Source organism: Ambystoma mexicanum, chromosome 7p (genome assembly GCF_040938575.1).
Source record: "Ambystoma mexicanum isolate Mex_15411 chromosome 7p, UKY_AmexF1_1, whole genome shotgun sequence".
NCBI classification, from domain to species: Eukaryota; Metazoa; Chordata; class Amphibia; order Caudata; family Ambystomatidae; genus Ambystoma; species Ambystoma mexicanum.
Window position 1 is genome coordinate 308,821,659 of NC_090939.1, and position 9,736 is coordinate 308,831,394.

A 9,736-nucleotide genomic window follows, 5' to 3' on the forward strand; every position below is an offset into this window, starting at 1 on the left:
TTGCTGTGAGGAGGTCTAGGATGTACCAGTTCTGCACTGTCATTAGGCGCAAGGCGCGGAGTTCCACCTTGATCACATTGAATCCCTCTTCAGTGTTGTTGGCCAGTTGGATCAGTTCCCAGTGGATGATTTGCAGCCATTTGGCATCTGTTCCCGCCTGAAGTCCTGGCGCCAGGAGGGAGGCAAAGAACATTTCAGCCGAATTGAACAATTTATATTTATCAGGAATCTCAGCGAGGAGGTTGGATGATTCACTGCAGATATAGTTGGGTGACCTCTTTTTGCAGGACACTTTGTCTCGTAGCTCATTTTCAGACATAATGTCGTATGGGGAAGGCTCTGTGGTTGCTGTTTGGAGTGCTGCCGATGTGCCAGCCAAATCTTCTGCTGTCGATATGCCAGCCAAATCTCCTGCTGCTGGTATGCCAGCCGAATCTCTCCCCCTTTGGATATGACTTTCTGGAATTACCATTAGTGCTGAGTGGAGGGTGGCCAGGGGGCAGGTACCCTTCCATGAAGCCGGTAGCTGCAGGTAGGCTTGCTTGCCACATACCCAATACCTGTCCATGAGCGCTGCTGTGCCTTTTTTCATATCTGGAATGATGATTGTTTTGTTGCATTGCTTATTGGAGCCCATTTGTACCTTCCCTTCGCCATGGAAACAAAGTTTGTGCAGAATTTTCTTCTGTGTTTTGATGGGTTTCTCAAGTGCAGTACCCACGTGAGCTTTGCAATGTGCTGGGACCAGATGGGAGTACACGTTTCTTTGACCCATTGAAAGTTCTCTTCAGTTAGGCCTTGCAATGCCTCTGCTTTACAAGTGATTGTCTCGTCATGCCACTTGTTTTCTGTGAACCTTGTCCATTTCATAACAAAAAATGGTTCTTTGATGCAAATCACTCCTTGTGGTTTGCTCATGCAGGTTTTCTCGTTCTGCAACATTTCCATTGTATCTGTGTGTTACTGGAAGGTGCTCCGAATCCTACATAATGCGAGATTAATTAAACATTGGGCATCTGACAAGGGCACTTCTTGAGGTATAAGTATTTTAGGTGTGCCTGCAGCGTGCGGTATGAGAGAGCAGACATAGCAGCTCTCATTTGTGGCTTGTTTTGCTGTTGCACTCATGTCTGAGTACAACTTGTTTGACTGATCTGGGTGGTGGGGGTCTTCAATTTCATCTAGTCCCAGGCCATGGGAAACATCATATCTTTTCCCTCCCGCCCCCCTTTTCCATTTCCTCATCCCCCCTTCCCTGTTATTTATCATTTTCACTCTCTGATAATTTATGGGAAAGACATCTGCCCATGTTGCATCACTGAACTCACTGGTAGCTTGCCAGGACTGTGGTGTTGGAGTGTCTTTTGTAATTGCAGTATCAGGATTAAAGTGCATTACAGTGCCTTGTGCGATAGGTTCTACGGTTGTGTATGGGTCAGTATTTGTCAGCTCAGGCTCATTAACCCAGGAGTAGTCCCCATTATACTGATTGGTCTCATCTTTGCTTAATTCAATAGCAGCAAGTGAAAAAAGTGGAGTCTTGGCGGTTCAGTTTTTATGCAACGTGGTGAGATTGTTGTTTACAGAGCCATTATGTTTCCACATAGTTGTAACTCCAGCCCATATGAAGATTGAGCCTTCGCATATCCAGTTTATCCCACTCCCCCCTCTTTCATATCCCCAGTTATGAAAGAGAATGTCCAGTACCAGGCCGCAAAAAATAACATCACAGAAAAAAATATTGCTGCAAACTTAAGTCTGCATTCAAAACTATGCCACATATTTACTCTACTGTCTACTCTATCACTACCTACATCTGTGTCATTGTTAGTGAGGGCCCTCCTTTCCGCCATTTTTCCACCTGAAGGGTCGATATAAATTTGTTAAGTACATTACAAAAAATACTTTTCATACTTCTTTACATAACTTTGTTTCGATCATACCACATTCATTTCTTATTATAGTTGTTCCTTTCAGCTATTCATTCTTTATACTTTTAATTTCTACAACTCTGTTTTATTCTATTAATGTTCCTCACACAAGAAAACACACTTATTCGTCAACCATATTAACAGGGATCTTTACAGATAACGTGAAGTCCAGGAAGAGAGATCGAGAGATAGAGAGAGAGTTGTATGCTGTATATTATACATGCAGTTCTTTACATATTTATCTTTATCCTACAATTTTATTTGATCACTTTTCTTAATTTGTTGCTTTTAAATTTGTTGTATTTTGGACATCTTTATTTTAGCCACTTGCAACTTTGTGGTTCTTGTGTTGTTCACATTGAGGGGTTGTACTATCGTGTGCTCTTCTCACATCTGAGAGATGCACCCAATATTTCAACCCCTTCACTTTCACTACAGTTGGTGTGCAATATAGGACCTTGTAAGGCCCATGAAACAATGGGAAGTTCTACCTCCACACGAAGCTTCGCATGGAAGCATTTCAACGTGGCATTAATTATCCCCTTGGGCTGTCCTGGTCTGGCATTGTAGTATCTGTGTCAGTGTTCTGTGTGAATGGTGGTGAAATCTATCTTGCTATGCTACGCACTGCGCGTGTTAGGTGGGTAATGTATTCCTTAAATTCATCCCCCAGCACTGTGGCAGTGCTGTGAGCCTCTGATGCTCTTCTTACTGGGGAGAGTGGTGTATTAATGCGCCGTCCCATCACTATTTTGTGCAGGCTCAAATGGTGGTCCTTACTTGGTTGCGTTTGCAGTTGGAACAGTGCTAGGGGCAAGCAATACACCAGGTTTTTCTTGAGGGTGTTACATAATTTTGACACTTTGCTATTGAGCAGGCCATTGATTTTTTCTTCCATTCCCTTCACCTGCAGGTGATAAATCGAACATAATTTGTGCTTTACACCCAATAATGTAGTTACCTCCTTGGGGGAAAGGTAATTTACAAAATGAGTGCCATTATCTGACCTTATGACATCACATATTCCCCACCTTGAGAAAACCTCTCATACTAAAAGTTTTGCAGCACACTTCACGTCTGGGTGACGACAGGGTACAGCTTCCACCCACCTTGAGAATGGATAAACTATTAGAATCAGATATCTTGCTCCATTGCATCTTTCCCCCATATCTGCGTAATCAATGTGGAGCTCTCTGAACGGGCCCACAGCATGTGGTAGTGTTCCTCGCAGTGTTCTAAGAGTCATCCCTGAGGTGTATGTTTGGCAAGTTGTGCATTCTACTGTGAATTGTGACAAATGTTCCTGCAAATTCGGAACAAACCAGTGTTCCTGTATTTCAGCTGCAATGTGTTGTTTAGTCACATGCGTTGGGAAGTGCAGTTGTTGAAATGCTATTTCTAACACTTCCATGGGCATTACTACCTTCCCTGTTAGTTCCTGTCGCCATATCAAATCTGTTGGTGACTGTTTACATCCTCTTTTTCCCTACAGTTCTTGTTCCTCAACAGGTGCATGTTTTTGGAGCTCAATTATTTGGGCAATTGGTGTATGGCTATATCCTTCCTCTGGTGTATCTGAGCTGGGCATTTTTACAATACACTCTAATGCTTGTGGGATATTGAAATTTGCCGGTTCTTTTGCGGCCGGCTGCATCCGCTGCCGCGTTCCCCAATGAGAATGCGTCTATGTTATTGGTATGTGCATATCACTTCACCAATGCTACCACCAACAGTTCTGCCAGTGCTTTTATTAGATCATTTAATAGTGCTGCATGTTGTACTGGCGAACCATCTGCCCTTCGAAACCCTCTTCGTCACCATCGTGACAACCCTGAGTGCACTGTTGTTGTTGCATATGCTGAGTCAGAGGATATTGTGACAGCACATCTGTTTGCTGTATGCAGCACTTCAATTAGTGCTATCAGTTCTGCTGCCTGTGCCGAATAATGTGAGGGGAGGCGCCTCTGTACAATAACTTCATACCCTTCTTATTCCATTCTTACTACTGCCACCCTTACATGCTTTTCTCTTGTCTGACTGTCTATTGATGCTGACCCATTGACAAAATATATATTACCTTCCTGTGGTGCATTTTCACCCGCTTTTGGAATATCATCTTCTTCTCCCTCATACGTCGCGCAATCATGCGCCTGCATGTATTCTACTGTGCATGGCTCAGTAATTAATATGGCTGGGTTTACTGTCTTACATCTAACCACATGAACATTTGGGCTAGATTTTATAATTCTGTATGCTGTTTCCCTCTGTGTTGTTAGGGTATATTTTTACCGTTTTAAAATTGCAAACAGTGAGTGTTCTGAGTATATTGTTACTGAACAAACCATCACAATGGTGGTGGTTTTTTCTATAGCGAAGGCATCTGTGGCGAGAGCTTGTTCGCACCGAAGTGTCCCTGCATTACTGAATCTAGAGTGCATCTGTAGTAGGCCAATGGCTTATGACCTAATGATGAACTTTGTGTTAGAATTGCAGTCATTAAAATGCTGTTGCAGTGTGAAAACAGGTAGAACTCCCGTACATTATCAGGGTTCTCTAAAACTGGGGCGTGAGCAATGAGGTCTTTCAATTTAAAATGTTGTGTCATCATCTCTTGTGTCCATTTTAATGGAATGCTGTCTTTTTGCGCTTCTTTTAAGGCCTGCAATAATGGGAGTGTGTATGCTGCATAGTCAAGTATACATGTGCGGTAGTAATTGCAGATACTGATGCATTTTTGCATATCCTTTACTCTTTTTGGTAGCAGCAGGTGGCGTATTGCTGCTGCTCTATCTGGTATGATATTTTTGCCATCTTTCGAAATCAGCTGTCCTAAGTAGTGTACCTCTGATAAGCAATATTGCAGCTTACCTTTGTCTACCTTGTATCCTTTTGTGGCTAGTAAATTTAACAATGATATTGTTTCGGCCCTGCATTGTTCTTCACTTTTGCTACAAATGAGTAAATCATCCACGTACTGAATTATCGTGCTCTCTACATCAATATTACCAAGAGCTTCATGCAATACTATTATTGAAAATGCTGAGGCTCTCAGGGTACCCTTGTGGTAATCTAAAATGCTCATATCTGTTGCCCACCAATGTTAATTCTGTGAGATACTGACAGCTTGGGTCAAGTGGTACTGAGAAGAAGGCATTCTTCAAATCCTCTACAGTAAAACAAGTAGCATCTTTAGGTATGCTACATATAATTGATGCAGGATTAGGCAATAGTAGAAATTCTTTCTGTAGGATGTCATTAAGTGGGAGTAGGTCCTGGATCATCCTCCAAGCCCCGCCCCTTGATTTTTTGATCGGACAAATTGCAGTGTTACATGGTGAATTGGATGGCACTTTTATACCGTGTTGTAAGAATGCATTTATTGTTTCTTGTATCTCTTCCTCTGCTTCTCTTGATAACGGGTACTGTTTTACTCTTAGCGGTTCTGCACCTGGTTTCAATTTTATCTTTATGGGCATTACCTCTTGTAATAGTCCTACGTCATGGGGGCCTCTGGTCCATAATTCTGGCAGTACCTTTTCCATATCTTCAAATATAGTGGGTGGCACATTAACACTAGCCATGAGAGGGTTGTGTATTTTTCTGAGTAAAATCATGATATCACAAGGTACACTTATTTCCATTATTATTTCCCCATCGGTATCACTGTCAGTGAACAATTCTTCATCAGTTAAATCACGTAAAGATATGTCTGGGTCTATGCATAGCACTGTTCTCCATTTGCAACCATGTGTGTCCAGTCCTATTACTGCAATATATTTGCTTGAGACCTGGAGACCTGTACCCCTTCCAGATCAATAGACAAAATTGTGCTGGGCACAACATCTATATTTACAATTGGACGAAAGACAAAATCAGAAGGCACTTTCCATTCTTTTCTTGTTATTTCCGATACCACCCTGGCAAGTACCCTGATCCCATAAATGAACATGTCCATGTCTATGGGCACCCCCCCTTACAGCAATTTTGTTTGTCATGGTGCTTATCATCAACATCGCTCTTACTGGGAACACCCCTAGAGTGGCGCACACTATCCCTCGCTCAGTAAATGAGATGGTCATATTCAATTTACTCAGGAGGTCTCTTCCTAACAAATGTATTGGCGATTCTTCATGATATAGTAGAGGTGCTTGCACTGTTTTTCCCCCACCGTTATGTCAAGATCTTGAGACATGATTTTTCAGCTCCTGAGTCCACCATAAAAATGAACTCTTTGTTGCCTATCTCCGCCCCACTAGTGATTCCTCTTCTGCACATAGGGTAGTGGATAGGACTGGACACGCAAGTGCTTTCTGTGGGCTGGCCTAATCTGCATATGTCTCCATTCCTGGAACAGAGAATACAATATCACGCCATTTGCAGAAGTTGCAAAAATGCTGGTGTTTGCGTTTCCCATAGTATTCTGCATTGCCATTTGTTGCTGCATACCTCTCTGTTGTGGTTGCTGTCTTTGTTGTATTTGTGGATCTCTCTGTTGTGGTTCATTATAGCATTGTTCGTTCAGCCAACTCCCTCACATTGGGAACCCATAGGTACTACCTGGGAGTGGGTGGCCATACTGCTGTTCGTTTCCCATGGGGTCTTACCCATGGTAATATCCCATTGGTCGCATTCTGTACTCTCTCAAAAAATGTCCCCACCTTCCGCAGTTCCAACATGACCCTTGTGGTCCTCCTCTCATCCCTTACCCTCCAAATACTCTATTTCCCATTCCTCCAAATCCCCCTCTCTGTCCTCAGTACCCACCTCGTCCTCTTGCGGGCCTGCCCTGCCATTGGGGGCCTTTGTACTTCTCCTCTCCATCCCATTGCTCTTGTCCGTTTGCAGACCAAGTTGCGGCCATCCTTGCTGGTGTGTTTCCTAACCCCTCCTCTCTTTCCCCCTGCCTGTCAGTGGATGTTGTTGCATTCATTGCCACGACCTTCACTAATTTATGTTGTACTAACTTTGCTTTGTCTGCTAACCTTCTCTGTGCTATCTCTCTTGCTCTTTTTTTGATCCTCCTACAATGGTACAATAATTATGCTCTGAATCTCTGGCCAGCCATTGGCTTCTATCCCAGCTATTTCATCCAAGGCCTTCTGTACCTCCTTAGGGAGCCCTTTTTTAATTATAAAGTAGAACAAGGCGGTGGATTGGTCCCATGCTGTACCCGTTTCAGATCTCCACAGGTCTTGCACCCGAAGGATGAATTGCATAGGCTCCTCCTCCTCTCTCATAGTGCATTGCATCACTAAGTGTAAATCTGGAGTGTCTGGAAAAGTTCTCCACAATGCATCCCATACTTGGGCTCTGACGTTATTAAATGATGAAACATTGTGGCGGTCAGAGTTCATTGTAACCCCCGGGAAGCCTGCCTTCACCCACACTTGAGTCTGCTTGGTTGTGGAATCTGATAAAATGAGATGCCTGGAATTGTTATCATTAGAGAATCAGTGTTCTTTGTTAGAGAATCATTACTCATTGTTACCCAGTATTATCTCTTTAGGAATGATTCATCATGTTTAGTTATCCATTATTGTATCCTGTTTAGTAGTACATTGCTGAAGTAGCATCATTATACTATTTACATATTAGACTGCCACTTTGTATGCATTAGACATTTGCATTATGCATTTGAAGAGAGAAATAGGTCCTGTTATATGAAGAGTTTGCTTAGTTATGTTATTGCTATATGATTGAAAGAAATGCTTTTAGAATGATATGTTTGCATTATAGCACTTGCCATTAGGAGAGAAACATGCTAGAAACTAGAGAGAACGAATGAGGCCTGGAATGACACACTGTCATATTTGAAATGCCATGTAGAGCCATTTAGAATTACACATTGTTATGTTCTTGTAGAGACACATTTAGAGATATGTTATGTACACATGTATTTTGAGTGTGCAATTAGAATGAGTTTGCATTTTGTTTATAGCGCTTGCATTGCGAGAAGAAAGCGTAAATGTTAGGAAGCATTTAGCTGGCATTTGAAGCCATTTCTGGAAGGAGACACACAGAAGCGCCACTTGGCTCAGTGCAGAGAGATTGTTATGAATTAGTGTGAGAAGCAATTTGTAAACAGTAGCTTTGCAGGCAGACAGATAACACAAACTCTTGCCTTAGTGGGGAGGAAGCGAGGCTAATCAGCTTGAGCTCTGTGCTTTGGAGATGCTTTGAACACGAGCACAGAGAGAGGCAGAGAGAGCGAACAGTGGAGTGAATGGAGAAAAGGAGGGAATTAGATGGTGTTTTGCACCGCACACAGAAGGCCAAGGCAGAGATATGATGTCCAATGTCACTTTGACACACTTTGACACAGAACACGCAGTGACCAGAACACAGAAGAAGATAACACAGACTTTCAGGCACGTTCATATTCATAGAACGCTGACAGACAGAAAGCGACATTCTTAGCTTAGAGAATGTAAGTAACCATGGAGAATGGGTGCGTCATTGGAAAGTATAAGCAGAGGTGAAGAAAAAGGAGAGTGCCTAGTTTTTGGGAGTTGCTGCGAGTTGCTGTCGGAGATGGAGTTCGAGATGCGATGAGGAGAGAGGTGTCCTGGTGCAGCAGCACCTGATGAGGCGTTGATGAGATCGATCTGGCAGAGAGAGAGCGGGGCCTGCCACTGACTGGCTGATTGCAGAGTTGTGCATAGAGGAGAGAGACTTGCCAAAGACAGAGCTGGAGAGGTGAGACATGCAAATGGGAAGTATGGTTTAGGGCCTAGACTAAACTGATTGATTAGAACAGACACTCACACAAAAAGCTTTGGGTTAAATCAGACAGGGATTGTCTTAAGAGAGTGAGTGGGAAGTATGGTGTGGATTGGTGTGGATTGGGGAGAGGATTGAATCTGCATGAAGGAGAGGATTGTTGGATGTTTGATGCTTGCATTAGACTGCATTAGAATCACAGGCTTGCATCACAGGCTTGCATTAGAGACATGAAAGGCTTATAGTTATTGCATGGTAGATTTGCACCAGAAGCATACACAGTTTTAGCTTTGTCTGCATTATGCTTTGCTGTGCATAAATAAATGTATTCCATTGTTATAATTTAATCGATTCATGTGTTTTCTTTGGCCCTCATTACGACCCTGGCGGAAAGTGACTGACCGGACCGCCACAGCGTAAATAGCGTTTCCGCCATTGCACGATGGAGCAAAGTGCGGCCCATTCCGACCCATCGGGCACGAGCACCACGCCATGGCGGAAGTGCAAAGTCCGCAATGGCGGAAATGACCCCAAAACGGCCCACACCGCCGCCGTACGGCGCCCTAGGTGCAATACCGCCACCCATCATAGCGGACACCGCAGTGAGCGCCAACCGGAAAGTACGGTGACCGTAAATATACGGAAACGGAAGTAAAAACATGGGCCCGGAACGGGAAACAACACCCCGTACACCTATAAAACCACAAAATACACACAACCACTAAAAACACCACCCTGAGACACATCCCAACCCGTCATCCACCCTAGTGAAACCAAGAAAAATGGGAAAAGTAGGGAAGAAAGCGTGCGACTGCAAGCGGCAGGTCCACTTCTCCCGTGAGGAACTCACCGTGCTAACAGAGACCCTCCAGGAGAATGCCGCCGCCGTCTTCTCCACGCAAATGACCAGGACGGCACTTGCGAACAAGAAGGCCATATGGGCCCTGGTGGCACAGCGGGTAAGTGCGGTGGGGACCGCACCCCGCAACCCACAGCAATGCAGGAAGCGGTGGGACGACCTGCGGATACGCGTCCGTAGCATACTTTCTGCCAACCGCAACATTGCCACAGCCACCGGGGGAGGA